Consider the following 14292-nt stretch of genomic DNA (forward strand, 5'->3'; position numbering starts at 1 on the left):
CTCTCCTCGCTCAGAGGCTGAGAACTCAAAAACCGTGAATTCTATCGTTTAGCCAGGCACATTGTGAGAATCAGCGCAAGCGGCACTACAACCCTGGAAATTTTCACGCGCGTAGAGCGAAATTTGTGCTTTGGAGGAGCGTGGAAACACAAAAATTTCAGACACTTTTCAGAGCGTCTCTCCACTCTGGCAGTTAATCCCCTCCACTCTAGCGCGAACATTCCGCGCAATACACACCCATTGAAAATCCAGCGGTTGCCGTGGGGACGACGTTTTGCGTTTTTCGCGTCTTACGACGCGAAAAACGCGTATTCTGTAGAGAAAAATAATAGCACACCATTCCCGATCGAGCCGCACGTTTTGATATATAATTCGCCTGGGTGCTGCCTATCGTTTTTGACTAGTAGCGAACCGAAAAAAGTACGGAGGAAGAAAAATAACTAGACAAATTCCCCTCGGCGGGAAATTTGGAGAGTGATACAGTGCGCAAACGCCGGGCCGTGTTGCTGACAGAGGTCAGTGTCCAGTACTAAAAACACATCGCGAAGTTGACATTAGCATGTCAGCAAACACATTGAGAAGGTCTCAAACACCCTTAGAATGCCTTTACCAATCATTTTAACATATGTTAGCATGTTAGCATTAGCATGCTAAATTAGCATGTCAAATAACACATTAAAAACCTCTGAACCATCATTAGAACACCTTCAAGATTCATTTTAGCCTAAGTTAGCATATTAGCATTAGCATGCTAACATTAGCATGTTAGCAAAACAACCCGACATCACTGGTCAAACCACCACACTCCACCAAGTTCATAGGACCTCATGTTAGCATTAGCATGTTAGCATTGTGGCTAATGCTAACAGCCCAACATCACTCATTACATTACTAACATATACAACTCACCAGTAGGTAGCTTGGCTGTGGCTGGTTAGCATGTCACTACAGAGCTTAATGGAGAACTGGTCATTTGACTGAGCTGAACTGCAGCTGAAGCTACATATGTGTGTGTATGTGGGAGAGGAGTGCTGAGAGAAGTACTGAGGCTCAGAGGTTGCCACAGCAACTTGAGGTGGCCTGATCAATGATGTCACCCACTCAGACACAGGTGCGGACACACATGCATTTGATTGGAGTCAATGAGGAGCAGACACAGAAATGTCTGAATTTGGCCTCTGCGCACCCCTCGAACAAACGCTTCTCACACGAAGACCGAAAGTCCTATTGCCAAAATTTTTTCACCGTCAGAGCCACAAGGCTTTGCTGTACACGCTGATCACTTTGTTTTTTCGCTGGGGTCAAAATTGCGGATTTTACAGCGAGTTAAAAACATGGTTGGTTTCTGTTTCTCCTGTTTTTGATTTGTATTGGACCTTATGGGCGAGGTCAGAGGTACTCTCCTCGCTCAGAGGATCATAACTCAAAAACCGTAAGTCCTATCGCTTAGCCAGGCACATCGTGAGAATCAGCGCAAGCGGCACTACAACCTCGGAAAGTCTCATGCACGTAGTGCAAAATTTGTGCTTTGGAGGAGCGTGGAAAGAAAAAATTTCAGACACTTTTCAGAGCGTCTCTCCACTCTGGCAGTTAATCACCTCCACTCTAGCGCAACATCCTGTGCAATACACACCCATTATAAACTCACAATTTCTCCCAAAACGCTCACGGTCATTGAACTGCGACAGCTCAACAACTATACGACTTATCAGAGATAAGATATTTGGAGGAGCGTGGAAAGCCGAAAGTTTTAGACAATTTTCAGAGCTTCTCTCCACTCTGGCAGTTAATCCTCTCCACTCTAGCACGAACATTCCGCGCAATACACACCCATTGAAAATCCAGCGGTTGCCGTGGGGACGACGTTTTCTGTAGAGAAAAATAATAGCCATCGATTCCCGATCGAGCCGCACGTTTTGATATATAATTTGCCTGGGTGCTGCCTATCGTTTATGACTAGTAGCGAACCGAAAAAAGGTACGGATGAAGAATAATAAGAAGAAGAAGAAAAAACACGCAGAAGAACAATAGTGTTCAGTGCTTCGCACTGAACACAGCAGGGGCTTCGCCCCTGCTGTGTTCAGTGCTCAGCACTGTATCACTAACTAGACAAATTCCCCTAGGCGGGAAATTTGGAGAGTGATACAGTGCGCAAACGCCGGGCCGTGCGCATGCCTAGTGCCATCATATTAGCACAGCAACCCGATATCACAAGTCAAACCCGTTCATAGGACCCCATTTCAGCATCGGCGACAATGCTAAGCTGACATTAGCATGTCAAAAAACACATTGAAAAGGTCTGAAACACCCTTAGAATGCCTGTACCAATCATTTTAACATATGTTAGCATGTTAGCATTAGCATGTTAAATTAGCATGTCAAATAACACATTAAAAACCTCTGAACCATCATTAGAACGCCTTCAAGATTCATTTTAGCCTAAGTTAGCATATTAGCATTAGCATGCTAACATTAGCATGTCAGCACAACAACCCGACATCACTAGTCAAACCTCCACACACCAACAAGTTCATAGGACCTCATTTTAGCATTAGCATGTTAGCATTGTGGCTAATGCTAACTGGCCAACATCACTCACTACATCACTAACATATACAACTCACCAGTAGGTAGCTTGGCTGTGGCTGGTTAGCATGTCACTATAGAGCTTAATGGAGAACTGATCATTTGACTGAGCTGCACAGCTGCAGCTAAAGCTATGTGTGTGTGTGTGTGTGGGAGAGGCAATCAGGCTCAGAGGTTGCCATGGAAATTTGAGGTGGCCTGATCCATGATGTCACCCACTCAGACACAGGTGCGGACACACATGCATTTGATTGGAGTCAATGAGGAGCAGACACAGAAATGTCTGAATTTGGCCTCTGCGCACCCCTCGAACAAACGCTTCTCACACGAAGACCGAAAGTCCTATTGCCAAAATTTTTTCACCGTCAGAGCCACAAGGCTTTGCTGTACACGCTGATCACTTTGTTTTTTCGCTGGGGTCAAAATTGCGGATTTTACAGCGAGTTAAAAACATGGTTGGTTTCTGTTTCTCCTGTTTTTGATTTGTATTGGACCTTATGGGCGAGGTCAGAGGTACCCTCCTCGCTCAGAGGATCATAACTCAAAAACCAAAAGTCCTATCGCTTAGCCAGGCACATCGTGAGAATCAGCGCAAGCGGCACTACAACTCTGGAAATTTTGACGCACGTAGAGCAAAATTTGTGGTTTGGAGGAGCGTTGAAAGACAAAAGTTTCAGGCAATTTTCAGAGCTTCTCTCCACTCTGGCAGTTAAACCCCTCCACTCTAACACAACATTCCGTGCAATACACACTCATTATAAAGTCACAATTTTTCCCAAAAACGGTCACGGTCATTGAACGGCGACTGATCAAAAACTACATGACCTATCAAAACGAGATTTAAGACACCAATAGACGAGATTTGTGTCTACGTTTTAAAGTTGGAATGGCGTCTCTAGGTGAAAGTATGCCGGAGCAGTAGCCCTTTGAAAAAGGGGGAGATTTTTTGCATTTTTCGGCTCGTCCCATTCATTTCTTATGGGAAATGAACGAGACGAGTCTGAGAAACGTCTGAATTTGGCTCCTGCGCACCCCTCGAACAAACGCTTCTCACGCAACGACCGAAACTCCTTTTGCCGAAATTTCTTCACCATCAGAGCTACAAGGCTTTGCTCTTCACGCTGATCACTTTCTTTTTTCACTGGGCTCCAAAATGCGGATTTTACAGCGAGTTAAAAAAATGTCTGACTTCTGTCTCTCCTGTTTTTGATTTGTATTGGACCTTATGGGCGAGGTCAGAGGTACTCTCCTCGCTCAGAGGCTCACAATTCAAAAATCGTAAGTCCTATCGCTTAGCCAGGCGCATCGTGAGAATCAGCACAAGCGGCACTATAACTCTGGAAAATTTCAAATGTGTAGAGTGAAATTTGTGGTTTGGAGGAGCGTGGAAAGACAAAAGTTTCAGGCAATTTTCAGAGCGTCTCTCCACTCTGGCAGTTAATCCCCTCCACTCTGGCGCGAACATTCCGCGCAATACACACCCATTATAAATCCAGCGGTTGTCGTGGTGACGAGGTTTTACGTTTTTCGCGTCTTACGACGCGAAAAACGCGTATTCTGTAGAGAAAAATAATAGCCATCGATTCCCGATCGAGCCGCACGTTTTGATATATAATTTGCCTGGGTGCTCTCTATCGTTTTTGACTAGTAGCGAACCGAAAAAAGGTACGGAAGAAAAATAATAAGAAGAAGAAGAAGAAACACGCAGAAGAACAATAGTGGTTCAGTGCTTTGCACTGAACACAGCAGGGGCGAAGCCCCTGCTGTGTTCAGGGCAAAAGCACTGTATCACTAATAATAAGAAGAAGAAGAAGAAACACGCAGAAGAACAATAGTGTTCAGTGCTTCGCACTGAACACAGCAGGGGCTTCGCCCCTGCTGTGTTCAGTGCTCAGCACTGTATCACTAACTAGACAAATTCCCCTCGGCGGGAAATTTGGAGAGTGATACAGTGCGCAAACGCCGGGCCGTGTGCGAAACGCCGTGCCGTGTGCATGCCTAGTGCCATCATATTAGCACAGCAACCCGATATCACAAGTCAAACCCGTTCATAGGACCCCATTTCAGCATCGGCGACAATGCTAAGCTGACATTAGCATGTCAAAAAACACATTGAAAAGGTCTGAAACACCCTTAGAATGCCTTTACCAATCATTTTAACATATGTTAGCATGTTAGCATTAGCATGCTAAATTAGCATGTCAAATAACACATTAAAAACCTCTGAACCATCATTAGAACGCCTTCAAGATTCATTTTAGCCTAAGTTAGCATATTAGCATTAGCATGCTAACATTAGCATGTTAGCACACCAACCCGACATCAACAGGTATACCTCCAGGCACCAACAAGTTCATAGGACCTCATGTTAGCATTAGCACGTTAGCATTGTGGCTAACGCTAACAGGCCAACATCACTCATTACATCACTAACACATACAACTCACCAGTAGGTAGCTTGGCTGTGGCTGGTTAGCATGTCACTACAGAGCTTAATGGAGAACTGATCATTTGACTGAGCTGCACAGCTGCAGCTAAAGCTACATATGTGTGTGTGTGTGTGGGAGAGGCAATTAGGCTCAGAGGTTGCCATGGCAACTTGAGATCAGGCCACCTGCGGGTCTGCGAGACTCTGAGAAACGTCTGAATTTGGCCTCTGCGCACCCTCCGAACAAACGCTTCTCACGCCGACACCGAAACTGCTATTGCCGAAATTTCTTCACCGTGAGAGCCACAAGGCTTTGCTGTACACTCTGTTCACTTTCTTTTTTCGCTGGGCTGAAAAATGCGGATTTTAGAGCGAGTTAAAAAACGGCTGGTTTCTGTCTCTCCCATTTTTCATTTGTATTGGACCTTATGGGCGAGGTCAGAGGCGCTCTCCTCGCTCAGAGGCTGAGAACTCAAAAACCGTAAGTCCTATCGCTTAGCCAGGCACATCGTGAGAATCAGCGCAAGCGGCACTACAACCTTGGAAAGTTTTGCGCACGTAGAGTGAAATTTGTGCTTTGGAGGAGCGTGGAAAGACAAAAGTTTCACACAATTTTCACAGCTTCTCTCCACTCTGGCAGTTAATCCCCTCCACTCTAGCGCGAACATTCCGTGCAATACACACCCATTATAAACTCACAATTTCTCCCAAAAAGCTCACGGTCATTGAACTGCGACTGCTCGAAAACTATACGACCTATCAAAACGAGACTTAATACACCCATACACGAGACTTGTGTCTGCGTTTTAAAATTGGAACGGCGTCTCTAGGTCAAAGTATGCCGGAGCAGTAGTCCTTTGAAAAAGGGGGAGATTTTTTCACTTTTTTCGCCTCTCCCCATTCATTTCTTATGGGATTTTTTCGTGCGTTTTTCGCGTCTTACGACGCGAAAAACGCGTATTCTGTAGAGAAAAATAATAGCCATCGATTCCCGATCGAGCCGCACGTTTTGATATATAATTTGCCTGGGTGCTCGCTATCGTTTATGACTAGTAGCGAACCGAAAAAAGTACGGAGGAAGAATAATAAGAAGAAGAAGAAACACGCAGAAGAACAATAGTGGTTCAGTGCTTTGCACTGAACACAGCAGGGGCTTCGCCCCTGCTGTGTTCAGGCAAAAGCACTGTATCACTAACTAGACAAATTCCCCTCGGCGGGAAATTTGGAGAGTGATACAGTGCGCAAACGCCGGGCCGTGTGCCAAACGCTGGGCCGTGTGGCAAACGCCGGGCCGTGTGCATGCCTAGTGCCATCATATTAGCACAGCAACCCGATATCACAAGTCAAACCCGTTCATAGGACCCCATTTCAGCATCGGCGACAATGCTAAGCTGACATTAGCATGTCAAAAAACACATTGAAAAGGTCTGAAACACCCTTAGAATGCCTTTACCAATCATTTTAACATATGTTAGCATGTTAGCATTAGCATGCTAAATTAGCATGTCAAATAACACATTAAAAACCTCTGAACCATTATTAGAACGCCTTCAAGATTCATTTTAGCCTAAGTTAGCATATTAGCATTAGCATGCTAACATTAGCATGTTAGCACACCAACCCGACATCAACAGGTATACCTCCAGGCACCAACAAGTTCATAGGACCTCATGTTAGCATTAGCACGTTAGCATTGTGGTTAACGCTAACAGGCCAACATCACTCATTACATCACTAACACATACAACTCACCAATAGGTAGCTTGGCTGTGGCTAGTTAGCATGTCACTATAGAGCTTAATGGAGAACTGATCATTTGACTGAGCTGCACAGCTGCAGCTAAAGCTCCATATGTGTGTGTGTGGGAGAGGCAATTAGGCTCAGAGGTTGCCACGGCAACTTGAGATCAGGCCACCTGCGGGTCTGTGAGACTCTGAGAAACGTCTGAATTTGGCCTCTGCGCACCCTCCGAACAAACGCTTCTCACGCCGACACCGAAACTCCTATTGCCGAAATTTCTTCACCGTGAGAGCCACAAGGCTTTGCTGTACACTCTGATCACTTTCTTTTTTCGCTGGGCTAAAAAATGCGGATTTTAGAGCGAGTTAAAAAACGGCTGGTTTCTGTCTCTCCCATTTTTCAATTATATTGGACCTTATGGGCGAGGTCAGAGGCGCTCTCCTCGCTCAGAGGCTCACAACTCAAAAACCGTAAGTCCTGTCGCTTAGCCAGGCACATCGTGAGAATCAGCGCAAGCGGCACTACAACCTTGGAAAGTTTCGCGCACGTAGAGCGAAATTTGTGCTTTGGAGGAGCGTGGAAAGACAAAAGTTTCACACAATTTTCAGTGCTTCTCTCCACTCTGGCAGTTAATCCCCTCCACTCTAGCGCGAACATTCCGTGCAATACACACCCATTATAAACTCACAATTTCTCCCAAAACGCTCACGGTCATTGAACTGCGACTGCTCGAAAACTATACGACCTATCAAAACGAGAATTACTACACCCATACACGAGACCGGTGTCTACGTTTTAAAGTTGGAACGGCGTCTCTGGGTGAAAGTATGCCCGAGCAGTAACCCTTTGAAAAAGGGGGAGATTTTTTCGCATTTTTCGTCTCGTCCCATTCATTTCTTATGGGATTTTTTCGTGCGTTTTTCGCGTCTTACGACGCGAAAAACGCGTATTCTGTAGAGAAAAATAATAGCCATCGATTCCCGATCAAGCCGCACGTTTTGATATATCATTTGCCTGGGTGCTCGCTATCGTTTATGACTAGTAGCGAACCGAAAAAAGTACGGAAGAGGAAAAATAATTTTAATAAGAAGAAGAAGAAGAAGCGCACAGAAGAACAATAGTGTTCAGTGCTTCGCACTGAACACAGCAGGGGCTTCGCCCCTGCTGTGTTCAGTGCTCAGCACTGTATCACTAATAAGTTGAAGAAGAAGAAGAAGCGCACAGAAGAACAATAGTGTTCAGTGCTTCGCACTGAACACAGCAGGGGCTTCGCCCCTGCTGTGTTCAGTGCTCAGCACTGTATCACTAACTAGACAAATTCCCCTCGGCGGGAAATTTGGAGAGTGATACAGTGCGCAAACGCCGGGCCGTGTGCCAAACGCCGGCCCGTGCGCATGCCTAGTGCCATCATATTAGCACAGCAACCCGATATCACAAGTCAAACCCCATTTCAGCATCGGCGACAATGCTAAGCTGACATTAGCATGTCAAAAAACACATTGAAAAGGTCTGAAACACCCTTAGAATGCCTTTACCAATCATTTTAACATATGTTAGCATGTTAGCATTAGCATGCTAAATTAGCATGTCAAATAACACATTAAAAACCTCTGAACCATCATTAGAACGCCTTCAAGATTCATTTTAGCCTAAGTTAGCATATTAGCATTAGCATGCTAACATTAGCATGTTAGCACACCAAACCGACATCACTAGTCAAACCTCCAGGCACCACCAAGTTCATAGGACCTCATGTTAGCATTAGCATGTTAGCATTGTGGCTAATGCTAACAGCCCAACATCACTCATTACATCACTAACATATACAACTCACCAGTAGATAGCTTGGCTGTGGCTGGTTAGCATGTCACTACAGAGCTTAATGGAGAACTGGTCATTTGACTGAGCTGAACTGCAGCTGAAGCTACATATGTGTGTGTATGTGGGAGAGGAGTGCTCAGAGAAGTACTGATGGCTCAGAGGTTGCCACAGCAACTTGAGGTGGCCTGATCAATGATGTCACCCACTCAGACACAGGTGCAGACACACATGCATTTGAGTGGAGTCAATGAGGGGCAGACAGAGAAACGTCTGAATTTGGCCTCTGCGCACCCCTCGAACAAACGCTTCTCACACGACGACCGAAACTCCGATTCCAGAAATTTCTTCATCGTGAGAGCCACAAGGCTTTGCTCTACAAGCTGATCACTTTCTTTTTCCGCTGGGCTCAGAAATGCGGATTTTAGAGCGAGTTAAAAAACGTTCAGTTTCTGTCTCTCCTGTTTTTGATTTGTATTGGACCTTATGGGCAAGGTCAGAGGCGCTCTCCTCGCTCAGAAGCTCACAATTCAAAAACCATAAGTCCTATCGCTTAGCCAGGCACATCGTGAGAATCAGCGCAAGCAGCACTACAACTCTGGAAATTTTCACGCACGTAGAGCGAGATTTGTGCTTTGGGGGAGCGTGGAAAGACGAAAATTTCAGACAATTTTCAGAGCGTCTCTCCACTCTGGCAGTTAATCCCCTCCACTCTAGCGCGAACATTCCGCGCAATACACACCCATTGAAAATCCAGCGGTTGCCGTGGGGACGAGGTTTTGCGTTTTTCGCGTCTTACGACGCGAAAAACGCGTATTCTGTAGAGAAAAATAATAGCAGACCGAGTCCGATCGAGCCGCACGTTTTGATATATAATTCGCCTGGGTGCTCGCTATCGTTTTTGACTAGTAGCGAACCGAAAAAAGTACGGAAGAGGAAAAATAACTAGACAAATTCCCCTCGGCGGGAAATTTGGAGAGTGATACAGTGCGCAAACGCCGGGCCGTGTTGCTGACAGAGGTCAGTGTCCAGTACTAAAAACACAACGCAAAGCTAACATTAGCATATCAAAAAACACATTGAGAAGGTCTCAAACATCATTATAATGCCTTACCAATCATTTTAGCCAAGGTTAGCATGTTAGCATTAGCATGCTAAAATTAGCATGTCAAATATCACATTAAAAACCTCTGAACCCCCATTAGAATGCGATGAACATTCATTTTAACGTATGTTAGCATATTAGCATTAACATGCTAACATTAGCATGTTAGCACGCCAAACCGACATCAACAGGTATACCTCCAGGCACCAACAAGTTCATAGGACCTCATGTTAGCATTAGCATGTTAGCATTGTGGCTAATGCTAAGAGCCCAACATCACTCATTACATCACTAACATATACAACTCACCAGTAGGTAACTTGGCTGTGGCTGGTTAGCATGTCGCTACAGAGCTTAATGGAGAACTGATCATTTGACTGAGCTGCAAAGCTGCAGCTAAAGCTACATATGTGTGTGTGTGTGGGAGAGGCAATCAGGCTCAGAGGTTGCCATGGAAACTTGAGGTGGCCTGATCCATGATGTCACCCACTCAGACACAGGTGCGGACACACATGCATTTGATTAGAGTCAATGAGGAGCAGACACAGAAATGTCTGAATTTGGCCTCTGCGCACCCCTCGAACAAACGCTTCTCACACGAAGACCGAAAGTCCTATTGCCAAAATTTTTTCACCGTCAGAGCCACAAGGGTTTGCTCTACAAGCTGATCACTTTGTTTTTTCGCTGGGGTCAAAATTGCGGATTTTACAGCGAGTTAAAAACATGGTTGGTTTCTGTTTCCCCTGTTTTTGATTTGTATTGGACCTTATGGGCCAGGTCAGAGGTACTCTCCTCGCTCAGAGGATCATAACTCAAAAACCGTAAGTCCTATCGCTTAGCCAGGCACATCGTGAGAATCAGCACAAGCGGCACTACAACTCTGGAAATTTTTGACGCACGTAGAGCGAAATTTGTGCTTTGGAGGAGCGTTCAAAGACGAAAGTTTCAGGCAATTTTCAGAGCTTCTCTCCACTCTGGCAGTTAAACCCCTCCACTCTAACACAACATTCCGTGCAATACACACTCATTATAAAGTCACAATTTTTCCCAAAAACGGTCACGGTCATTGAACGGCGACTGATCAAAAACTACATGACCTATCAAAATGAGATTTAAGACACCAATAGACGAGATTTGTGTCTACGTTTTAAAGTTGGAATGGCGTCTCTAGGTGAAAGTATGCCGGAGCAGTAGCCCTTTGAAAAAGGGGGAGATTTTTTTGCATTTTTCGGCTCGTCCCATTCATTTCTTATGGGAAACGCATGAGACGAGCCTGAGAAACGTCTGAATTTGGCCTCTGCGTACCCCTTGAACAAACGCTTCTCACGCCTACACCGAAACTCCTATTGCCAAAATTTTTTCACCGTGAGAGCCACAAGGCTTTGCTCTACAAGATGATCACTTTCTTTTTCCGCTGGGCTCAAAAAAGCCGATTTTACAGCGAGTTAAAAAACGGTCGGTTTCTGTCTCTCCTGTTTTTGATTTGTATTGGACCTTATGGGCGAGGTCAGAGGCGCTCTCCTCGCTCAGAGGCTGAGAACTCAAAAACCGTGAGTTCTATCGTTTAGCCAGGCACATTGTGAGAATCAGCGCAAGCGGCACTACAACCCTGGAAATTTTCACGCGCGTAGAGCGAAATTTGTGCCTTGGAGGAGCGTGGAAAGACGAAAGTTTCAGACAATTTTCAGAGCGTCTCTCCACTCTGGCAGTTAATCCCCTCCACTCTAGCGCGAACATTCCGCGCAATACACACCCATTAAAAAACCAGCGGTTGCCGGGCAACGAGCTTTTGCGTTTTTCGCGTCTTACGACGCGAAAAACGCGTATTCTGTAGAGAAAAATAATAGCACACCGAGTCCGATCGAGCCGCACGTTTTGATATATAATTCGCCTGGGTGCTCGCTATCGTTTTTGACTAGTAGCGAATCAAAAAAAGTACGGAAGATGAAAAATAATAATAATAAGAAGAAGAAGAAACGCGCAGAAGAACAATAGTGTTCAGTGCTTCGCACTGAACACAGCAGGGGCTTCGCCCCTGCTGTGTTCAGTGCTCAGCACTGTATCACTAATAATAAGAAGAAGAAGAAACACGCAGAAGAACAATAGTGTTCAGTGCTTCGCACTGAACACAGCAGGGGCTTCGCCCCTGCTGTGTTCAGTGCTCAGCACTGTATCACTAATAAGAAGAAGAAACACGCAGAAGAACAATAGTGTTCAGTGCTCAGCACTGTATCACTAATAAATGAATCTGAAGGTCTGAGATCAGAGACGCTGACATGAAGGTTGGTGAACGCAGCCTGGCTGAAGAAACGTCAGAGTTCAGGGTTAGATGCCGTCCGGTCCACGCAGGAAGTTTACTGACTGTTTCCTCTGACTGTTCAGCTCCATCACACGCAGCCACATCTCCACCTTACCTGACACCGTCTGTGAGGAGCTGCCCCACCTGCTCAAACTGTAAGACACCTCTCACGTCTCATTGGCTCTCATGGGGTTTTTTGAATGTTTATGGGGACAGGGGACAGGGGACATTCACCAACGTCAACACGTTAATGCGTCTCATAAATAAGATCAAGTCGATTCCTGCAGTATCGTCACTGTGACTGTCCACACGTCTGGATGTTGTGACAGTGGACATGAGGACACAGTGGAAATGAGGACAGTGTTTGTTCCTGAATCTGTCTGTCTGTCTGTCTGCAGGGATCTGTCCAATAACCTGATCCAGAGTCTGCCCAGCTTCAGCGGCTGCCGGAAGATTCTGCACATGTAAGCGGTCTGCGTCTGTCCTCCTGTCCTGACATCGTTCACTGCTTGTAGCTGGACTGTCTCTGCACTGTCATGTATCCTAAAACCTGACTGAAACAGTTCTAATCCAGTGTTTGAGCTTAAAAACCGCCCTCAGTCAGGGCAGCAGGTGCATCATGTCCAGCAGTTCTCTTGACCCTCCATAGTGGAGGTGATGGGAGGTATAAAACCAACAGGGGAGGGTGGGGCAGGTCATCATGATGAGGACACTGCACTGTGAAGGTGTCTCTGTGTCTCCATCAGAGATCTGTCCTCCAACTGGCTGTCCTCCACCTCTCTGAGGAGTCTCACACAGCTGAAACAGTCTGGAAACCTGCAGCTGAGACTCTCAAACCAACACCAGCACAGGTAACAGCACACACTCAGGTAATAGCGTCACTTCCTGTCTTTATGTGTGCCTGTTGTGATTGGCTGGTTGCATTCGGTTGCAGGGTGTCGGCACTGCAGTTCGTCTGCTGTCGTGTGTTTCTTCACCACGAAATGTCTTCGAGCTCCAACTCTGTGGAAAGCAGCAGTAAGTCTGAGTGTGAAGCACCATTCTGCAGCCTGCAACATGTTTTCCAGGTGTTTCAAGGTGAAAAACAGCAGCAGTGAACATTCTGCTTCTTCTCTCCAGAGCAGCCATTAAGCACAAATACACACAGGCAGAAATCCACCACAGAAGAAGAAATGCATCCTGCTCTTAAATGAGTCCAGGAGCAAAAGAACGTCACTGAAATAAACAAAGAATTTAATTAGCTACGTTTTGTTAAGTTTTGTTACATTTTGTTGCATTTTGTTACGTTTTGTAACATTTTGTTACATATTGTAACATTTTGTTACGTTTTGTAACATTTTGTTACATATTGAAACATTTTGTTACATTTTGTTACATTTTGTTACATATTGTAACATTTTGTTATGTTTTGTTGCATTTTGTTGTTTTGTAACATTTTGTTATGTTTTGTTAGATTTTTTTGCATTTTGTTACATTTGATACGTAAAGACTTCCTGTTTGCTGCACCCACAGGTCCGTCGACATGTTGTCTGGACTTGTCTCTGTGGCTGCTTCACTTCAGTGTGTGCTTCATCTTCATCGTCTCCATCCTGCTGAGGATGAGTCCAGCCTGGAGACTGATCCAGGATCAGGACTCAGGATCTTCCTCTGCAGTCTGCCCTCTGAGGTCTGTGTCTTCATCCTGACAGCTGTCTTTTTGAGACCTGAGCACGGACAGAGCTGTGCATCAGTTTGTGTTGACGTTTCCTGTTTCCTGTTTATGATCGCCGCCCACATGACCTATCAGGAGGAAGTGACGTTAAACCAGAGGCTCCATGTTGTTTTCACCTCCTCACAAACTCAACGCAGCTCAGAGTCCACCGGCCACAAGGAAAAAGATTCTGAAGAGTAATTAAAGAACATTCAAATACTGCCACACGAGGCCGACCTCACACGTGGACTTATGTCACAACAGACAATTATTGCTATTGTCTTGAGGTCAAACATCCAGAGCGCTGCTTCATGCCGTCGATGACGGACAAACAGGAAGTGAGCAACATTTTCCCCCAATCAGACAATAAGAGCTGCCAAATATTTGAGGGACAGGCAGGTGTTAATGTGCACAGTATATCTGAGGACACCTATGTGCAGTACATCCTGTTTATCCTTTGTTTTTAAGTACTTACAAATACGCTAGTATCCCAAAGGTGTATTTGTAATCTCTAAATGTTAGATTAAATGTACAAAGTACAACTTACATTACTTTCGAAATGTATTTCAGTTGTACTTTAAATTGAAAAATAGTATGAGCTGATATAAAATAATTAGTATACATGC

The sequence above is a fragment of the Chaetodon trifascialis genome, chromosome 10 (assembly GCF_039877785.1).
Source record: "Chaetodon trifascialis isolate fChaTrf1 chromosome 10, fChaTrf1.hap1, whole genome shotgun sequence".
Taxonomy (NCBI): Eukaryota; Metazoa; Chordata; class Actinopteri; order Chaetodontiformes; family Chaetodontidae; genus Chaetodon; species Chaetodon trifascialis.